Consider the following 22,309-nt stretch of genomic DNA (forward strand, 5'->3'; position numbering starts at 1 on the left):
GTATCACAGAGAAACCCTGCCACAAAAAAAAAAAAAAAAAAAAAAAAAAAAAAAGAATAGCTGACAGACATACATGTAGGCAAAACACCCATACATATAAAACAACATTTAAAAAATAATAATTTAATGTACCCAGAGAAAAATGACATGTTACATTGAGAGTAACATGAACACTGAGAGTTACCTTTTCATAAAAATGATGGAAGCAGAAAGCAAATAGATAACATTTAAATTTCTGAAAGAAACAAACTGCCAACATAGAAATATAAACTCTGAAAAATATCCTTTACACATGATTAGAATGTTTATTTTCAGACAGACAAAAGCCAAGAGAATCAGTACCAATAGACATAAAACTCATGAAATGTAAAAAAAAATGATGAGTCATTAATAACAGAAGAGTATTATGTCAGACAGAATTCTAAATCTGCATGAAAGAATATCCTAGAAATACTGGAAACCAGACAGCTACATCTACTCTCATGGCTTCTCTTCACTACTGTAGTGGAGATGACTGACAGTGTCATGAAGCAAGAAAAAGAACTGAAGTCATAAAGAGGGGAAAAAACATAAAAATTAGCTCTAGTGTTAGGCACATACCATTAATCCCAGCACTCAAGAGGCAGAGAGACAGGTGGATCTCTGTGAGAAACCCAGTCCTGAAAAACAAAACAAAACAAAAAAAAATTACCTTTAGTCTCAGACTATATGTCTCTATACATAAAGGACCCAAAGTAATACACAAACATTCAAAACTGACAAATGAATCCAAAGTTCAAAGGACACAGGTCAACACACAAAAAGCAAGCATAAAAATATTACATGAGGGCGGTGGTGGCACACGCCTTTAATCCCAGCACTTGGGAAGCAGAACCAGGTGGATCTTTGTGAGTCTGAGGCCAGCCTGGTCTACAAAGCGAGATCCAGGAAAGGCACAAAGCTACACAGAGAAACCCTGTCTCAAAAAAAACAAAACAAAAAAAAAATTACATGAAACAATGGAAAGTGAAACTTGGAAAGCAGTATCTACAAAAGATTTAAAAGAGTATTTAGTAATAAAACAAAGATACAGAAAACCTCCAAACTGAAAACTATAAAACTTTCTTGAAAGAAATATATCTTGTAGATATACAAGAAATACAGAAAGATTAAGAATCCTTAAAATGCAAATTTTACATGAATCGATCTATAAATACAATATAATCCCAATCAATACTTCAGCAAAAGATGGGGCCGACAACAACTAACTGCAATTCCAGTTACTTAGTAGCCTGTGGTAGGAAGTTCAATGCCCATATGGACTACAGAGCAATGCAATCCCCATCAAAATCCCAACACAATTCTTCACAGACCTCAAAAGAACAATACTGAACTTTATATGGAAAAACAAAAAACCCAGGATACCTAAAACAATGCTATACAATAAAAGAACTTCCAGAGGTATCACCATCCCTGACTTCAAGCTCTACTATAGAGCTGTAATAATAAAAACAGCTTGGTACTGGCATTAAAAAAGATACATTGATCAATGGAATCAAATCAAAGGCCCTGACATAAATCCACACACCCACGAACACCTAATTTTTGACAAAGAAGCCAAAATTATACAATGGAAAAAGAAAGCATCTTTAACAAATGGTGCTGGCATAAATGGATGTCAGCATGTAGAAGAACAAAAATAGATCCTTATCTATTGCCCAGCATAAAACTCAAGTTCAAGTGGATCAAAGACCTCAACATAAATCCAGTTACACTGAACCTTATACAAGAGAAAGTGGGAAGGAGCCTTGAACGCATTGGCTCAAGAGACTACTTCCTGAATATAACAACAGTAGCACAGACACTGAGATGGACAATTAATAAATGGAACCTCCTGAAACTGAAAAGTGTGGGGCGTTTACCCACCAACCCCACAGCTCCCCAGAGTTTTCTTGAGTGCGAGAGTAGGAAATATTAGACAGAAGGATTTAGATTGTGGAGATAAACGGATAGAATAAAGGATAGCCTCGAGAGGGCCTGGAACCTATTCCAATGAGCCCTGACTGTCTCTGCCCCAGGGTATTTATAGAGATGCCAAGGGGTGAAGCAAAAGACCTTCCCCCCCAGCACAGCCAAGTGCAGACCATCTCAGACACCTGCACTCAGGCCCGTGGTCCTGATCATCCTCTCTATGCAGACCTGCTGGGTAAAGCCAAGAGGAACCGGAGAACGGGCTCCCACAGAAAAGCTTCTGTGAGACAAAGAGCTTATCAATAAGACAGAATGGCAGCCTACAGAATGGGAAAAGATTTTCACTAACCCCAGATCTGTCAGAGTCCAAAATATATAAAGAACTCTAGAAACTAGATATCAAAATACCAAATAATCCAATTAAAAAACAGGGTACCAATCTATAAACAGAGAATTCTCAACAGAAGAATTTCAAATGGCTGAGAGACATTTAAGGAATTGCTCAACATCCTTAGTCATCAGGGAAATGCAAATCAAAATGACTCTGAGATACCATCCTACACCTGCCAAAATAGCTAAGATCAAAAAAACTTTTTTTTTTTTTGACAGATTATATTAAAGAAGTTGTGAAGTAAGGGGAACACTCCTCCACTGCTGGTGGGAGTGCAAACCTGTACAACCACTTTGGAAATCAGTATGGTGGATTCTCAGAAAATTGGCAATCAATCACCCTCAAGACTCAGCGATACCACTCTTGGCCATATACCCAAAGGATGCTCAAGCATACCACAAGGACACTTGCTCGACTATGTTCACAGCAGCATTATTCATAATAGCCAGAACCTGGAAACAATCTAGATGCCCCTCAACCAAAGAATGGATATGCAAAATGTGGTACATTTATACAATTATTACTCAGTGGTTAAAAAAAAAAAAATCATGAAATTTGCAGGCGAATGGATGGAACTAGAAAAAAAATCATCCTGAGTAAGGTAACCCAGCCCCAGAAAGACAAACACAGTATTACGCACTTATAAGTGGATATTAGATGTAAAGCAAATGATATCCAGGCTATAATTCACAACCCCAGAGAAGCTAAGTAATAAGAAGGACCCTAAGAAAGACACATGGATTGCCCTGGGAAGGAGAATAAATGAGATCTCCCAGGTAAACTGGGGACAGGGGGTGGGGAGAGTGGGGGAGGTAGAGGGGAGGGGATGGGAACATGAGGGAACAGGATGGCTAAAGTTGGGGGAGGGTCAAAGAGGGAGAGCAATGAAAAAGATACCTTGATAGAGAGAGCCATTATGGAGTTAGGGAGAAACCTGGTGCTAGAGAAACTCCCAGGAATCCACAAGGATGACCTCAGCTAAGACTCCTAGCAATAGTGGAGAGGGTGCCTGAACTGGCCTTCTCCTGTAATCAGATTGGTGACTACCCTAATTATCATCATAGAACCTGCATCCAGTAACTGATGGAAGCAGATACAAAGATCCATAGCCAAACACTGGGTTGAGCTCCGGGAGTCAACTTGAAGAGAGAAAGGAGGGATTTTATGAGCCAAGGAGGTCCACATCATGACAGGGAAACCCCAAGAGACAGCTGACCCAAGTTCATGGGAGCTCACAGACTCTAGACTGACACAGCTAGGGAGCCTGCATGGGACCGACCTAAGCCCTCTGCATGTGGGTAACAGTTGCGTACTTGAACGCTTGATCGTTTGTGGCCCCTAGCAGTGGGACCAAGATCTGTCCCTGGCTCATAAGCTGGCTTTTTGGAACCTATTCCCTATGGTGTGATGCCTCACTCAGCCTTGATGCAGGGGGGAGGAGCTTGTTCTTGCCTCAACTTGGTATGTCATGCTTTGTTGACTCCCATGGGGGGGATGGAGTAGAAAGGAGGTTGGGGGAGAGAACAAGATGAGAGGAGGGAGGGGAAACTAGTTGGTATGTAAAATAAATTTTAAAAATAAGAAAAAAAAAGAACGTGGGATGCTGGTAGGAATGAAAAGGGCACAAGCACTAGGGAAGAGTGTGTGGCAGCTTCTTATACACTTGGACCATGTAACCCTGTCATCTCACTTCTTGATATTTACCCAAATGAGCTGAAAACTACACCCAAACAAACTTTCACAAGAATAACTATAGTAGCCAAAATGTCCTTCAAAAAGTAGTGCAGAAAAAGAAAAAGAAAAAATGGGTGGTGGTGGCACACGCCTTTAATTCCGGTACTCAGGAGGTAGAGGTAGGCTGATCTCTGTGAGTTCAAGGCCAGCCAGAACTGTTACAAAGACAAATACTGTCTCAAAAAAAAAAAAAAAAATAGTAGTGATACAGGGAATGTGCCAGGATAAAAAGAAACTAGTTATGAAAAGACACACAGGATCTTTAAATATATATTGCTAAGTCAAAGAATCCAATCTGAAATACCTATATACTATATGCTTCTAATTATGTAACATCACTGAAAAGGCAAAACAATGGTGATATGGCAGGAGAATAAATGCTAGAGACTACAGCATCAAGATTACCAGACAAAAGCAGCCAGTGAGCAAAAACTGGAAATCCTTCCCCACCTGAGCTTCATCTAACAGAGTATGTGTAAGGAAAGTCCAGATAGACAAAATAAGAAAGGCAGACCTTATGTAAACATCCCCAAAATGGTCAAGCTCCTTGAGCCTAAGACTTGTTAGGCTTTTTCCCTCAGCTTATTAACCTACCCCTGTTCTCAGGAGTGCTTTCTCTTTCTTAATAAACTGTTAATTTTTACAACCCACCACTAAGCGTGCTTTTCCTTTTTATCTCTTTTTCAGATACTGACCCATGGTATAAGCATGCTTTCTCTGAAACTCCGGACTTTCTCACTGCTTTTCTGAGCTCCACACCTAACACAAAGGCCAAATTTCTCTCCACTTCCCTCCTCTCAGCAGATGTTGAGATTTTCAGTTTGCATTCCCTGTTGTTTTTCTACCAAACTAATAAAATGGCCCTTAAGCTTTCTTCTAAGTCCATTTCTGGATTATTTTATTGACAAGACTAAGAACTTACAAAACAAAACTTTGGTTTCCTTGGTTACAGGAAATCAAAATGATTAGTGGTTGCCAAAAGGTCCAGGAAAAATGATAGAATGAAAAGATGGAACAAGGATTTTTACAGAAATAAAATTACTGAGTATGATACCAACAAGGAAATAATATAGGAAACAAAGCCAGTGGGAATAGAACTGGATGAAAGGACAAGAGGGAAAGCTTAATCCATACTTTAATCTGCATTAGGAACATCTAGAGTAATTGTTTTTACATTAATTGGACAGTCTAGGTTTTATAGTGCTTTTTTGTTGGGTTGGTTGGTTGGGTTTTTTTGTTGGCTGGTTGGCTGGTTTAACGAAATAGGATTTCTCTGTGTAGCCCTGGCTGTACTGTACTAGAACTCACTCTGTAGACCAGGCTGGCCTCAAACTCAGAAATTTACCTGCCTCTGCCTCCCTTCCAGAATGCCCATCACTCCCAGTTTTACACTGTATTCTAAATACAGGCTTAAGAATTTGAAGATTATTTTCAAATTGTTTTATAAACCTTTAAGGGTGAACAGCCTTGTTATAAATTATCAGAGGTAGATCTTTATCTGTAAATATTTCTGCACCTAACAAAACTTTAAATTGCTCTCAACAGTGACTACCCAAACAAGGAGCAAGTACTTGTTACTAATTCTTAGGTTGCCAATAACTCCATTACTACAACAACTACAAATAGCATTTATATTACTCAGCTGACTCCAAAGTCCTTTTTTTTTAAAGTAAACAAACAAAAAGACCCTAGTATCTGACACCTCGGTGGCTATTATAATAGTGTGTGGTAATATAGCACTAGGCAGTAGTCATTATTTCAAATATACAAAAAAAGATTGCCTAAGACATGCTATTATGGCAAAGACAATTGTACCAATTCATTAAAAAACAAAAAAACTACCCATTCATGCTTGCCCTTTCCTTAAATTCTTTTCTATTATGGCTTTCTCTAGAGAAAACTTATCATCTATCCTGTTTTACTGTCTGGACTTTGCAACTAATGTTAAGAACTAAAATATGTTTCCATAAAACTTATAAACTGGGGCAACTAATAGAGCGTTTGAGTAACATGAACAAAATCCTGGGTTTGATCCCCATTAATGCACAAACTGAGATTACATCAAACCCTATCAGAAAAAAAGAAAAAGAAAAAAAGGAAGGAAGGAAGGAAATAAAAAGCATCTGGGAGGCTAAACAGGACTACCTCAGATTTGAGGTCAACAAACTTATAAGAAAAAGTACAACTACATTTTACATTTGAACACTGGACTCAAAAAAATTAAGGTTTCAGGCTGGACAGATGGTTTAGCAGTTAAAAGTGCTTGCTGCTCTTGCAGAGAACCCTAATTCAGTTCCCAGTACCTAAGTCAGGTGCCTCACAACTGCCTGTAACTGCAGCTCCAGAGAATCCGATGTACTCTTTTGACCTCCCTGGTTACCTGCACACATAAGCACATATCCACCCTTGCTGTCCTAGAATTTATTTTGTAGAGCAGGCTGGTCTCGAACTCAAAGATCCACCTGCTTCTGTTCTGCCTCTTGAATGCTGAGATTAAAGGGCTTTGCCACCACACCTGGCCAAATAGTAATAAAATTTGTATAAAATTCAATAAACCCAAAGGTAACCTATAATTTAACAGATATAAATGAATACTGTTTTTATACAATTAGACAAAATGTGCGTGGTGGTGCACGCCTTTAATCCCAGCACTCGGGACACAGAGGCAGGTGGATCTCTGTGAGTTTGAAGCTAGCCTGGTCTACAAAGCGAGTTCCAGGAAAGGTGCAAAGTTACACAGAGAAACCGTCTCAAAAAACCAAAAGAGAAAGAGAGAGAGAGAGAGAGAGAGAGAGAGAGAGAGAGAGAGAGAGAGAGAGAGAGAGAGAGAGAAAGAAAGAAAGAAAGAAAGAAAGAAAGAAAGAAAGAAAGAAAGAAAGAAAGAAAGAAAGAAAGAAAGAAAGAAATATTTTGAGGATACAGCTATTTCTAACTGGATCCGAAAATGTGACTTAGAGGGCTAGAAAGATGGCTCCCTGGATAAAGTACTTGTTGAATAAGCATGACTACATGAGTTCAGATCCCCAGAACCAAAACAAAAGCTGGCCGGGGAAACATGCATCTGTAACAACAGCTATGGTGGAGGGCACAAAGAATGCTGGTGGTGGTGCCAGAAAATCACAGTCAAGGTCATTTTCAACTACACAGCTAGCCTGAGCTGGGGGGGGGGGGGGATAGAAACAAATACACTTGTTAACTGAAGAATTAATATCTAAAACACATATATAGGATCGCTAACAATCAATAAGATAAAGACAGAACCCTTAGTAGAAAAAAAATTAAGTAAACAACTTGAACAGGTACTTTACAAGAAGAAATTCAAATAATGAAGTACATGCCTATACCTCAGCAATAAAGAAGCTGAGGCCAGAGGATCTAGAGTTCTAAGCCAATCTAGGCTTCAGAACCAGTCTAAGATCAGCCTGAACTACACAAGACTATAAATTAAAAAAAAAAAAAAAAAAAAAAAAAGACAAGCAGAAAGAAAGAAAAAAAATACAAGGTAGAAATAATGCCCAGTTTCAATAATAATCATGGAAATGAAACATTAAATCATGAGATACTATCAGTTGGCAAAAACTGAAGAATCTACCAATATCTAGTGTTGAGGTGGATACAGACCAAAGGAAATTCTTATACTCTGTCAGTAAAAGTAAAAACTAAAATTCCTCTATCATAATTTGTCCATTCATTCATTCTTTGTCTATCATCATCTAAGTTTTAATTTGTTCATTCTTTGTGACCTATCTATTCTTGTGACCAAGCAATTCTGCTCACAGGCATTTCTGAAAAATTATCTGCAAACAAATGTGCTATTATTAGATATGAGCATACTCACCATTCTACCATTTGTCTCATATGAGAAAGAAATTGAAATCAACTCAAATGTTCATCAAAACTAGAATGGATAATTAGCATATAATCTAATGAATCAATTTACCACAATGAAATCTAATAAATTATGACTAACTACAACAATCTAGAATTAATTTTGCAATTATTATGCTAAACCCAATTCTTAATCACATAAAATATAACAGAGTTATTTAACTCCTATGTTTAAAAATAAGAAGCCCTACAGTATCTAAGGCTACTTACTGGCATTTAAAATCTGTAAGGTTTGGGTCAAGGATTTATCTCCAGCAGTAGGTGAGCACTAGACCAGCAAGCAAGCATAGAGTTCTAAGTTCATTCCTTCTAACGGGAGGGGTGGTGGTGGAACAAATCAAGATTATACTCATAAATTCAGGAGAAAGATTACTTCTACAAAGAGACATATATTGACAAAGACAAAGTAAGATAGGAAAGGGGTATTTCTGGTTTGCTGATCTAAACAATGACACATAAATACATCAAAAATGTTTAAACCATGTTTTATACATTCTCAAACATTCACATACATGTGAATGAGAAAAAGTAATTACATATGACTACTAGGATAATTTGTGAGTGGTCATATACCTGTGTATATGTGCAGGTTTGTACAGTACATGCATGTGGACATCAAAAGTCAGTATTAGAAATTCTCCCTTGGGTCTACCCATCCTGGAAAAAAAAAATGCACATATGAACTCACAGAGACTGTGGCAGCACACAGAAAACCCGAATTGGTTTAAGTCAGAAGGGGATCCCAGTACTGAGAGGGGAAAGTAGCTCCCACCCCTAATGAAGAATTGTAACCACTGGCAAAGGGAAAATCAGTAATGTCACTGTGTGTGTGTATCAACCAATACTCCAGGACAAACCCTATGTCCAGGAGTAGTTAGTTGACCAACATAAAATGAACTCAATGATGTTTCTGTGGACCTTTTGCTTTGTTATGATTTTTATTTGTTTTTATTTGTTTGTTTTTGTCTTGTTGGTCTTTTATTCATTTCTTTTTATTTTCATTTTTGAGGTGTGTTTCCTGCTCTGAGTTTTTTTTGTTTGTTTGTTTGTTTGTTTGTTTCTGAAAGAGAAGAAAGAACATAAATTGGGTAGGTAGGGAGTTGGGAAGGATCTGGGAGGAGTTGAGGAAGGAGGAAAAATATGATTAAAATATATTATATGGCAGGCATAGTGGCACACGCCTTTAATCCCAGCACTGGGAAAGCAGAGCCAGATCTCTGTGAGCTGGAACCCAGCCTGGTCTACACAGTTCCAGCACAGCCAGAGCTACATAGTGAAACCTTATCTCAGAAAAAAAAAGAAAGAAAGAAAAGAAAATATATGAAGAAAACTGTAATTTAAAAACAGATTTCTTACTGTCCTTGGGCTTGTCAATTAGGCTAAGCTGCTCGGCCAGAACACAAGGGTTTGCCTGTCTCAACCTCCCTGGTGCTAGAATTACAAGTGCACAGCACCATAGCTATTTTTTTTTAATGAGTTCTGAAAATCAAACTCAGGTTGTTTGCATGGGTAGTACTTTATTAACAACTACTTCCCCAGCACCCCCACCTCACTACAGTTTAATAAGGTAATATAACTAAGTCTGATACTTAAGTAGAATTTTGAGATCCACCTGCCTCTGGAAGGCTGGGAATTAAAGGTGTGTACCACCAATGCCCAGCTTAGCACACAACTTTTTAAATACAACAGTTACAAATTTCTGATACTCTCCATAATGCTGATCAGTAGAGTAAAAGACAAATGAGGTCGGAAGGGTTCGGTTCCCTAATTTCCATCGGCTAGTCCATAACAGTAAGTTCTGAATTACTTGTATCCTAAGTTTCCCTTCCCTCTCCCTTTACTGTATGTTTCTGATCTCTCCTTGTACAGTGTGCATCTCAGAGGTCTTACTATACTCTAAGCAGGCAAGCACTTACTGCTTCAACTCTATATGTAATCTAAGAGGTTTAATACAGAAGGGAGGCATTAAAATTAAGGACAAACGAATGAGAAAAATCAAAAGGAAAGAATTTACAAAAAATATCCCAAATATCAGGTTGTTAGTTCCAATGTTTCAATTAGCCACACAGCATAAGGAGAAAAGTTAGGCCAATTATCCATTAGATTTTCAAACCCTAGTACCATTAAACAACTCATATTCACACTCTAATATTTAGAGACAAGAAGGTATTACTGGGTACGTACCACATCTATTACTTTTGAAATTCTATCAATAAGAAAAAAAACAATAAATTACCTCTTACTATAAAGCTCTCTAGAATTCAATTCTTCCTCAATTACTTGAGTAAAGATAGAATTCAGAGCTTTGTAATATTATGAAAACAATCCACCACTGAGCCACGCTTTTTTTCCCCCTGCTGTGTAGCCCTGGCTGTCCTAAAATTCAATGGGTAAATCAAGCTGGCCTTGAACTCAGAAATCCACTTGCCTCTGCCTCGAGTGGTGGGATCAAAAGTGTGTGCTACTACCGCCCAGAAAAACTTTACTTTGGTTTTTTTAAAGATTTATTTATTTATTATATATACAGCATTCTGTCTGCATGTATGCCTGCAGGCCAGAAGAGGGCACCAGATCTCATTACAGATGGCTTTGAGCCACCATGTGGATGCTGGAAATTGAACTCAGGTCCTCTGGAAGAGCAGTCAGTGCTCTTAACCTCTGAGCCATCTCTCCAACCCAAAACTTTACTTTGTTAATTATATTTATTTAATGTGTATTACATAGTTATAGAGTTGGCTGCTGAAAATAAACAAGAATGGGGCTGGTGAGATGGCTCAGAGACAAAGGCACTTGCCAATGGGTCTAATAACCTGAATTAGGCCCCATATTTATATGATGAAAGGAGAAAACTGACTCCAAGAAATTATCCATATAAGTTCATCGTAGCATGTACATACATACATGCACACATATATACTATAAATGCAAAAAACTGAAATAAAATCTGTAAAGAATAAACAAGGGCTGGAGAGATGGCTCAGAAGTTAAGAGCAGTTGCTGCTCTTCCAAGGAACCCAACTTTAGTCCCCAGCAGCCACATCAGGCAGCTCAGAACCACCTGTTACTACAGCTCCAAAGAACCCAACACCTTCAGGTTTCCACAGGCACCTGCACAAACATGGAATTCATTCACATCAACACATACACACACACACACACACACATACACACACACACACACACACACACACACACTAAAAAAAAATTAGTCTTTCTTTTAAAATGCTTTTAGGAAAAAGAAAAAAATGCTTAAAAATAATAGCCAAGCAGTGGTGATACACACCTTTAATCCCAGCACTCCAGAGGCAGAGGCAAGGATATCTCTGTGAGTTCAAGGCCAGCCTGGTCTACAGAGCTAGTTTCAGGACAGTTAAGGCTACACAAATAAACCCTGTCTGGAAAAACAAAAAGTAACCCCCCCAAAAAAAATGCACTGAATAAATTATGGCACATCCACAAATATCATTTCACCACTTTAAAAAAAAAAAAATGGGATAGTAGCCTGGAAAGATGGGAACCATCTCTGTCTCCAGCTTTGGAGGATCCAAGGCCCTCTTCTGGCCTCTGTGGGTACCAGGCATGCAGGTAGTACAGACATATATACAGGCAGAACACCCATACACATAAAAGTTTTAAAAATATTTTTAAACCTAGCAGTGGTAGCACACAGCTTTAAACCCGGCAAACACTCCATAGGCTAGGCATGTAGGCTTCTGCATTCCAGGACAGCCAAGGCTACATTCAGAGACCCTGTATCAAAATTCAAAGAACAAAAGAAAACTAAAATAGAAAAAGGAGCCAGGTATGGTGACTGCACCTTTAATCCCAGCACTCAAGAGGCAGAGACTGGTGGATCTCTGTGAGTTCAAGGCCAGCCTGGTCTACACAGTGAGCTCCAGGACAGCCAGGGCTATGAGATTGTCTGAAAAGGAAAGAAGGAAGAGGAAGGAAAGAAGGGGGAAGAAGGAAGGGGAAGGAAGAAAGGGGAAGGGGGGAAGGGGAAGAAGGGAAAGAAGGGGAGGAAGGGGAGGAAGGGGAAGGGGGGAGGGAGGGAGGGAGGGAGGGAAAGAGAAGGATAATCTTTATGTGCCAATAAGTAAGTCTCCAGAAACACACTGAATGAAATTTTTTAAATCAAGTACAAAACAGCATATATAGTATGCTAATTTGAGTGTATAAACAAGAATTTGAAAGAAAAAATACTACATAAATGAGATTCCCAAGTTTATCTTAACATATGGTCTCTCCATTTGTACTATGCAACTATTTTATATAATGAAACAATAGGATTAAGTCAATAAAGAGAAATAAATCCTAAAATAAAAACTTAGGCATTAATACATATCAACTGGCACCAATCACAACAAGAAAATAGCGTACTATATATTCCAAACAATAAATATATCCTCACTAAAATTTACTCTATTGACAAAAGGAAGAAGAAATTTCAACTTTGCTGAGTACTTCTTTTTTTAAGATTTATTTATTTACTATGAATAGAGTTTCTGCCTGTAGGTACATCTGCACTCTAGAAGAGGGCACCAGATCTCATTATAGACTGTTGTGAGGCACCAAGTGGTTGCTGGGAATGGAACTCAAAAGACCTCTGGAAGGGCAACCAATGTGCTCTTAACCTCTGAGTCATCTCTCCAGCCCCAAGCATTTTATTTTGAAACTACAAAGAATCAACAATTATTAAACCACTAAAGAACAGAGTACCAAGTATATTGTGGAAATATAACTCCCACAAGTTAAGTCTACTTGATTATAGGAGTAAAAAGAGTAGGTTTAAAATGCAAAGTTATAGCCAATACCACCTTAAACCCTGTCAAACTTGGATCACTAATAGTGGGACATCTAATACCATGCACCTCCATTCAGGCTTGTCCAATCATTTAACACTGCAACATCAATCATGTTGTCATCTGCAAAGTTCATGCTTGAGACCTTATGAATATTGTCAAAAGAATTTCAAAATGTATTGTTTGCAATTTTCGGTTGAACTGAAGTTATAGCTATCCTCATACAGGCGGCCCACAGCCTGGATAATACATACATATCATACATGATATATACCAATTCCTATGAAAGATTTTTGCCCCCAAAATTAGCATAAATTCATCAAGCTTTAAGAACACAGCCTCCAATTCAAAACTAGAGACCAGAAAAGAACAAATTAAAGAAGAGCCAAAGAAGCAATTAGATAACTGGGGGGGGGGAGCCATTCCTCAAAATAATCTGCTCTTTTCAATGCAATTTCAGTATCTTGGGGAGGACATTTCAGTATCTTGTGAGAAACTGTTCTCAAGTAAAAGGGATAAATGAAATGTAAAAGAAAAATTGAATTCTAATTTGAAATTTTTATAGAGACTGAAAATTAAAATTTTTACTGGAAGGTCAGTAAGATGGCTCAGTGAGTAAAGGTATTTGCCACTTTAGTAACTTTAGTTCAATCACCAGAACCCACAGTAGAAGAAAATCAACCCCTGTGGATGTCCTCTGATCTCCACACACACACCATAAGAGCACAAACACAATAAATTAACTTCTGGAGAATTATTATTGTTCTAAGGTTCTAAAGTTTGGGCAACAGTAAACTGGTAAAGAATCTCCATCTCCTCCTCCTCCTCCTTTTGGTTTTTAAGACAGGGTTTCACTGTGTAGCTTTGGCCATCCTGGAACTCTGTACAGCAGGCTGGCCTTGAACTCACAGAGATCTGCCTGCCTCTGCCTCCCAAGTGGCACCCAGCGATTATCTATTTTTTAAGAAATATTTTCTGGGCCAGTAAAATGTCTCAAGAGGTAAAGGTAGCTGCTACCAAGCAAGGCTACCTCAGTTCCATCCCTAGGACCCACATGGTAAAGGAGAAAATCAACTCCCACAACCTCCACACCTACACATATACACTCACAAAATAAGTTTTTTAAAATATTTTCCAAAGTATTTTGAAGCAAACTTGTCATGGTATCTGTCATTTACCCTTAAGAAGTTGAGCAAAACATGCAGACAGACAGACATAGAACAACCCAGTAAATCACAGCACGGAAGGCACATAGTTCTAACTTTGAATACAGACTGCAGATATGTTCAACCTTTTTATTCTCCCCTTTCCATTTTAACTTTTCAATGTGAGTAGTTTTTATAACTGGGCAGAAGAACTAGAAGGAAATCAAGTTTCAAACATTATTCAGGAAAAAAAATGAAATGGAAAAATCACTAATGAAGATGTCTACAGTCTCCTGAAGAACTTTCTCTTACATTAAAAGAGAGAGAGAGGGGGGAATAGAAAGATTACTCAGGCCACTATCAGGTGATCGATAAGAGTAAGCAGATTTCAAACAAATACTTAACACACTACAAACAGCAATAGTACTAAAACCTGTCAATGATTTAAGGAATGTCTGTCACTGCCAAACAGAACACATCCTATCTCACTCAGAAAACATTCCAATACCCATTAACCCCATATACTGAGATAATAAGAAAGCCCTTTCTCTTCCCATTCCCCGTTTTAGAAGGAATCTCACTTCATATGCCTGGCTGGCCTGGAACCCACTGTGTAGACCAGGCTGACCTCAAACTTGCAGCAATCTTTCTGTCAAGTGCTAGGATTAGAGATGTGTAGCACCATGTCTGGCAACACATTTCTTTAAAATATTTTGAACTGTAAAATATGACAGTTGAAAGATAGATTGTAAATTACCTTAATATTTACTTTTGTTAACAACAACACACACACAAAAAAAAAAAAAAGGTAACAAAAAAGCCACTGTGATTAGCCGCTTATCCTAATGAAATTCTTAAACATAACAAGAGACAGATATATTGAAGAAAGCTTTTACATATTCAATTCTAGCCAGGGTCTGTGACATTCACCTGTAATCCCAACTGCTATGACACAGGTTTGTAAACAGCCTTGGCAACAACATAACAAGATCCCACCACCAGCCTGCAGTGGCCTAGACCTTTAATCCCAGCACTCAGGAGGCAGAGACAAGTGGATCTCTTCAGAGTTCAGACCAGCCTGATCTACAGAGTGAGTTCTAGGACAGCCAGGGATACAGAGACACACCCCTGGGGGTGGGGGATTTCCATATTCTTGGCCCAGCAGTGGTGGTCCACGACTCTAATCCTAGCACTTAGGAGGCAGAGACAGGTGGACCTCTGAGTTCCAGTTCTAGGACAGCCAGGTGTCTACACAAAAAAACCCTGTCCCCCAAAAAAAGTCCATACTCTTTCTACAATTTCTATTTTTCTATTTCTACAGTTTCTATTAATTAGACAACATGGATTTAAGATCAACAAGACAGAAAAGCCTAACTAAGAGGAAAGTATGTTTAAAAGAATACCTACATATTCAAAGAACTATATATACCTTATGCTTTAAGAAAAATAACAATTGCCGGGCGGCGGCGGCGGCGGTGGTGGCGCACGCCTTTAATCCCAGCACTCGGGAGGCAAAGGCAGGCGGATCTCTGTGAGTTCAAAGCCAGCCTGGACTACCAAGTGAGTCCCAGGAAAGGCGCAAAGCTACACAGAGAAACCCTGTCTCAAAAAAAAAAAAAAAAAAAAAAAAAAAAAAAAGAAAAGAAAAATAACAATTATTGCTAGTAGTAAAAAAGAAGCAGGTTTTTTTTTTTTTTCAAATTTAGCTGTCTAAGATAAACCACAACTAGTCCTTTCCTCACTCTGAGGAAAATTATACTCCAGTTGCCTCCTGGATGACCCCACTACCAGAATACACAACTTAATTCACATTAAAACTCAAATGCCAAACACAATTCTGAAAGTACTTTGCATGTTTACTACCTATTCTAAGCTGTTCACCATCAAAATTAATAGGTCACTTTCACCAAATATACTTCAATTTATCTAATCTTTTATACCATTCTAACCAACAAATCCTTCCAAATATTAACCCTCCGGACTACAATTTTAGTATAGTGTGCTTTTAGTTTCTCTGTTGCATAAAAATAGACCAACTGTGTTTTTATAATATAAGTTATATTTGTTCTCTCTACAAAATCAAATTCCTACCTACCATGCATATTTAAAGATACACTCAAAAGCTGGGTGTGGTGGAATACACCTGTAATCCCAGCAGAAGCAGGAGGATCTGAATCCAAGGCCAGCCTGGTCTACAAATCCAATTTCATGAAAGCCAGAGCTACTCAGTCTCAAAAAAACCCAAAACATATAAACAAAACAGAGAAACCTATATGTTAAGAGTTATCCCGGACGCAGGTAGGCCTGCGGCGGCCCGTGGAGGTAGACGGGCCCAGCAGCAGCCCTCTGAGGTAAACGGGCCCGGCGGCAGCGGCCGACAGGGATATTCAGGCCCGGCAGCAGCCGGCAGAGACATTCAGGCCCAGCGGCGGCCCACAGTGGTAGACAGGCCTGGCGGCAGAGACAAGCAGACGCAGGTAGGCCTGCGGTGGGGGCCCGTGGAGGTAGACGGGCCCAGCGGTGGCAGCCGACAGGGATACTCAGACCCGGCGGCAGCCGGCAGAGACATTCAGGCCCAGCGGCAGCCCACAGAGGTAGATGGGCCCAGTGGCGGCCTGCTGAGGCAAACGGACCCGGCGGCAGCAGCCGACAGGGACATTCAGGCCCGGCGGCAGCCGGCAGAGACATTCAGGCCCAGCGGCGGCCCACAGAGGTACACAGGCCCGGCGGCAGAGACAAGCAGACGCAGGTAGGCCTGCGGCGGGGGCCCGTGGAGGTAGACGGGCCCAGCGGTGGCAGCCGACAGGGATACTCAGACCCGGCGACAGCCGGCAGAGACATTCAGGCCCAGCGGCAGCCCACAGAGGTAGACGGGCCCAGCGGCGGCCTGCTGAGGTAAACGGACCCGGCGGCAGCGGCCGACAGGGACATTCAGGCCCGGCGGCGGCCCACGGGGGTAGACAGGCCCAGCGGCAGAGACAAGCAGACGCAGGTAGGCCTGTGGCGGCGGCCTGTGGAGGTAGACGGGCCAGCAGCGGCCCGCTGAGGTAAACGGGCCCGGCGGCAGCGGCCGACAGGGACATTCAGTCCCGGCGGCAGCGGCCGACAGGGACATTCAGTCCCGGCGGCAGCGGCCGACAGGGACATTCAGTCCCGGCTGCAGCCTGCAGAGACATTCAGGCCGGTGGCGGCCTCCAGAGGCAGACAGGCCCAGCAGCAGCTGACAGGGACATACAGGCCCGGTGGCGGACTGCAGAGGTAAACAGGCCCAGGGACGGAGACAAGCAGACGCAGCTTGGAACAGGGACGCCCCTAACCCCAACATCTGGGGAAGAAGCTATCTCGGTGGGTCAGAACCAGAACGAATCTGAACACTCCGTCTGAGAACAACCCAGGGCCCAGCTGCTGATCCTGTGAAACCCAACAATTTGGAGGTGTTGGTGAGACTACCCTGCTCAGCTGAAACCCATCTGGGAGAGGATTCAGATGCCTACAGTTTAAAGTCTGAGGAATCAAGATCAGCTGAGGAGTTGACAAATGAACAAAACGTGACCTGGGAACACAGAAGAAGGCGCTACCCAGACACCAAACCAGATCACCAGAATCATAAGTATATAATTCACCGATCGAAATCAGCTGCCCCTGAAGAAATAGCCCAATAGCACCAATTTAACCAAGAACCACTACTAAACCAAGACTAAAAATTAGAACAAGAGAGGCACTCTCAGACACAGACACCACCTGCACCTCACAGAGGAAGAGATGAGTAGACGCCAGTGCAAAAATACAAGCAACAACATAAAGACCTATATGGCAACATCAGAACCTAGTGATTCTACACCTGCAAGACCTAAACATACCATGACAGAAGAAACAGAAGAAATCAACCCTAAAAATGACATTAAGAAGATGATAGAGGCCCTTAAAGAAGAAATAAAACATTCCCTCAATGAGGAAATAAAAACTTTCCTTAAAGAGGAATTGAAAAACTACCTTAAAGAGGAAATAAAAACTTTCCTTAAAGAGAAATAAAAAACTCCCTTAAAGAGGAAATAAAAAACTCCCTTAAAGAGGAAATAAAAACTTCCCTTAAAGAGGAAATGAAAAACTCCATTAAAGAGGAAATAAAAAACTCCCTTAAAGAAATGGAAGAAAAAACGAACAAAAAATGGGAAGAAATCAAATCAAGCCAAGAAAAAGCAATTAAACAGATGAAAGAAACAGTTCAAGATCTGAAAAATGAATTTGAGACAATAAAGAAAACACATGCTGAGGGAATGCTGGAAATAGAAATCCTGACTAAATGAACAGGAACTACAGAAACAAGCATAACCAACCGATTGCAAGAGATGGAACAGAGAATCTCTGACACTGAAGACATGATAGAGAAAATAGATTCGTCAGTCAAAGAAAACAATAAAGACAAAAAAGTCCTAACACAAAACGTCCAGGAAATTTGGGACACCATGAAAAGACCAAACCTAAGAATAATAGGGATAGGAGAAGTAGAAGGATACCAAGTCAAAGGCACAGAAAAATATATTCAACAAAACCATAGAAGAAAACTTTCCTAACCTAAAGAAAGAAATACCTATGAAGATACAAGAAGCTTACAGAACACCGAATAGGCTGGATCCAAAAAAAAAGTCCCCTCGCCACATAATAATCAAAACACTAAACACACAGAATAAAGAAAAAATATTAAGAGCTGCAAAGGAAAAGGACCAAGTAACATATAAAGGCAAACCCATCAGAATAACACCAGACTACTCAATAGAGACTATGAAAACTAGAAGATCATGGACAAACCTCATGCAGACACTAAGAGACCACGGATGCCAACCCAGACTATTATACCCAGCAAAACTCTCAATCACCATAGGCGGAGTAAACAAAATATTCCAGGATAAAACCAGATTTAATCAATACCTGTCCACAAACCCAGCCCTACAGAAAGCACTAGAAGGGAAAATTCAACCCAAAGAAGCTAAACACATCCATGAAAAATCAAGCAATAGATAATCCTACACCAACATACACCACAGAAGGACAACACAACACAACCAAAAAAAATAACAGGAATTAACAATCACTGGTCATTAATATCCATCAATATCAATGGTCTCAACTCACCTATAAAAAGACACAGGCTAACAGAATGGATAAGAAAACAGGACCCATCCATATGCTGCATACAAGAAACACACCTTAACTCCAAAGACAGACACTACCTCCGAGTAAAGGGCTGGGAAAAGGTTTTCCAAGCAAATGGACCTAAGAAACAAGCTGGTGTAGCTATCCTAATATCTAATAAAATAGACTTCAAACTAAAATCAATCAAAAGAGACCAGGATGGACATTACATATTCATCACGGGAAAAATCCACCAAGATGAAGTCTCGATTCTAAACATTTATGCTCCAAATACAAAAGCACCCACATTCATAAAAGAAACACTACTAAAGTTTAAAACGCACATCAAACCCCACACATTAGTAGTGGGAGATTTTAACACACCACTCTCACCAAAAGATAGATCTACCAGACTGAAACTTAACAAAGAAATAAAGGACCTAACAGATGTTATGACTCAAATGGACCTAATAGATATCTACAGAATATTCCATCCTAACACAAAAGAATATACCTTCTTCTCAGCACCCATGGAACCTTCTCAAAAATTGACCACATGCTTGGACACAAAACAAATCTCAACAGATACAAAAAAATTGGAATAACCTCCTGTATCTTATCAGACCACCATGCCTTAAAATTAGAACTCAATAACAACAAAAATTATAGAAAACCCACAAACTCATGGAAACTGAATAATGCCCACCTGAAACATCAATGGGTCAAGGAAGAAATAAAGACAGAAATTAAAGAGTTCCTAGAATTCAATGAAAATGAAAGTACAACATACCCAAACTTATGGGACACTATGAAAGCAGTGCTAAGAGGAAAATTCATAGCTCTAAATGCACACATAAAGAAGATGGAGCAATCCCATACCAAGGAATTAACAGCACAACTGAAAGCTCTAGAACAAAAAGAAACAAACTCACCCAGGAGAAATAGACGCCAGGAAATAATCAAATTGAGGGCTGAAATCAACGAAATAGAAAACAAGAGAACAATACAAAAAATCAATGAAACAAAGAGTTGGTTCTTTGAAAAAATCAACAAGATAGACAAACCACTAGCCAAATTAACCAAAAGGCAAAGAGAGAGCACCCAAATTCACAAAATCAGAAATGAAAAGGGAGACATAACAACAGACAATGAGGAAATCCAGAGAATCATCAGATCATACTTCAAAAACCTGTACTCCACAAAAATGGAAAACCAGGAAGAAATGGACAATTTTCTGGATAAATACCAAATACCAAAATTAAATCAAGACCAGATAAACCATTTAAATAGACCAATAACCCCTAAAGAAATAGAAACAGTCATCAAAAGTCTCCCAACTAAAAAAAGCCCAGGACCAGATGGTTTCAGTGCAGAATTCTACCAGACTTTCAAAGTAGAACTAATACCAATCCTCTTCAAAGTGTTCCACACAATAGAAACAGAAGGAACACTACCAAACTCTTTTTATGAGGCTACAATTACCCTGATACCCAAACCACACAAAGATGCAACAAAGAAAGAGAACTACAGACCAATCTCCCTCATGAACATTGATGCAAAAAATACTCAACAAAATATTGGCAAACCGAATCCAAGAATACATCAAAACAATCATCCATCACGACCAAGTAGGATTCATCCCAGGGATGCAAGGATGGTTCAACATACGGAAATCAGTCAATGTAATACACCATATAAACAAACTGAAAGAAAAAAACCACATGATCATCTCCCTAGATGCTGAAAAAGCCTTTGACAAAATCCAACACCCTTCATGATAAAGGTCTTAGAAAGAATAGGAATACAAGGAACATTTCTAAACATAATAAAAGCAATTTATAGCAAGCCAACAGCAAACATCAAATTAAATGGAGAGAAACTCAAAGCGATACCACTAAATTCAGGAACAAGACAAGGCTGTCCACTCTCCCCATATTTATTCAATATAGTACTAGAAGTTCTAGCTAGAGCAATAAGACAACAAAAGGAGATCAAAGGGATACAAATTGGCAAGGAAGAAGTCAAACTTTCACTATTTGCAGATGATATGATAGTATACATAAGTGACCCCAAAAACTCTACCAGGGAACTTCTACAGCTGATAAACTCCTTCAGTAAAGTGGCAGGATACAAGATCAACTCAAAAAAATCAGTAGCCCTCCTATACACAAATGATAAAAGGGCTGAGAAAGAAGTCAGAGAAACATCACCCTTTACAATAGCCACAAATAATATAAAATACCTTGGGATAACACTAACTAAACAAGTGAAAGACCTTTTTGATAAGAACTTTAAATCTCTAAAGAAAGAAATTGAAGAAGATATCAGAAAATGGAAGGATCTCCCATGCTCATGGGTAGGTAGGATTAACATAGTAAAAATGGCAATCTTACCAAAAGCAATCTACAGATTCAATGCAATCCCCATCAAAATCCCAACACAATTCTTCACAGACTTGGAAAGAAAAATACTCAACTTTATATGGAAAAACAAAAGACCCAGGATAGCTAAAAGAATCCTATATGATAAAGCAACCCTTGGAGGCATCACCATCCCGGACCTCAAACTCTACTATAGAGCCATAGTAATAAAAACAGCTTGGTACTGGTATAAAAACAGACATACGGACCAATGGAATCGAATTGAAGACCCTGACATTAATCCATGCACATATGAACACCTGGTTTTTGACAAAGGAGCCAAAACTATACAATGGAACAAAGAAAGTATCTTCAACAAATGGTGCTGGCATAACTGGATGTCAATATGTAAAAGATTACAAATAGATCCATATCTGTCACCATGCACAAAACTCAAGTCCAAGTGGATCAAAGACCTAAACATAAATCCAGTTACACTAAACTTAATAGAAAAGAAAATAGGAAGCACTCTTGAACGCATTGGCACTGGAGACCATTTCCTAAATAAAACACCGACAGCACAGACCCTGAGCACAACCATTAATAAATGGGACCTCTCAAAACTGAGAAGCTTTTGCAGGGCAAAAGACACAGTCAATAAGACAAAAAGACAGCCAACAGATTGGGAAAAGATCTTCACCAATCCCACATCTGACAGAGGATTGATCTCCACAATATATAAAGAACTCAAGAAACTAGACATCAAAGCACTGAACAGTCCAATTAAAAAATGGGCTAAAGAGCTAAACAGAGAATTCACAAAACAAGAACTACAAATGGCTGAAAGACATTTAAAGAAATGCTCAACATCCTTAATCATCAGAGAAATGCAAATCAAAACGACTC

At 39.4% G+C, this 22,309-nt stretch overlaps 1 protein-coding gene across 8 annotated transcripts in view; it reads right to left on the minus strand.

Moving 5' to 3' along the window:
* The window catches only part of Myo9a (myosin IXA), a 240,569-nt gene that overhangs the window by 187,542 nt on the left and 30,718 nt on the right, over nt 1-22,309 (minus strand). The window contains exon 2 of one of the 8 annotated variants that reach the window (XM_037207447.1): nt 601-659. The exons of the other annotated variants lie outside the window; for them this stretch is intronic. The gene's annotated coding sequence lies outside the window, so the exon portion shown is untranslated. The remainder of the gene's footprint in view (nt 1-600; nt 660-22,309) is intronic. 8 annotated transcript variants of the gene reach the window in all.

This window comes from Peromyscus leucopus, chromosome 7 (genome assembly GCF_004664715.2).
Source record: "Peromyscus leucopus breed LL Stock chromosome 7, UCI_PerLeu_2.1, whole genome shotgun sequence".
Taxonomy (NCBI): Eukaryota; Metazoa; Chordata; class Mammalia; order Rodentia; family Cricetidae; genus Peromyscus; species Peromyscus leucopus.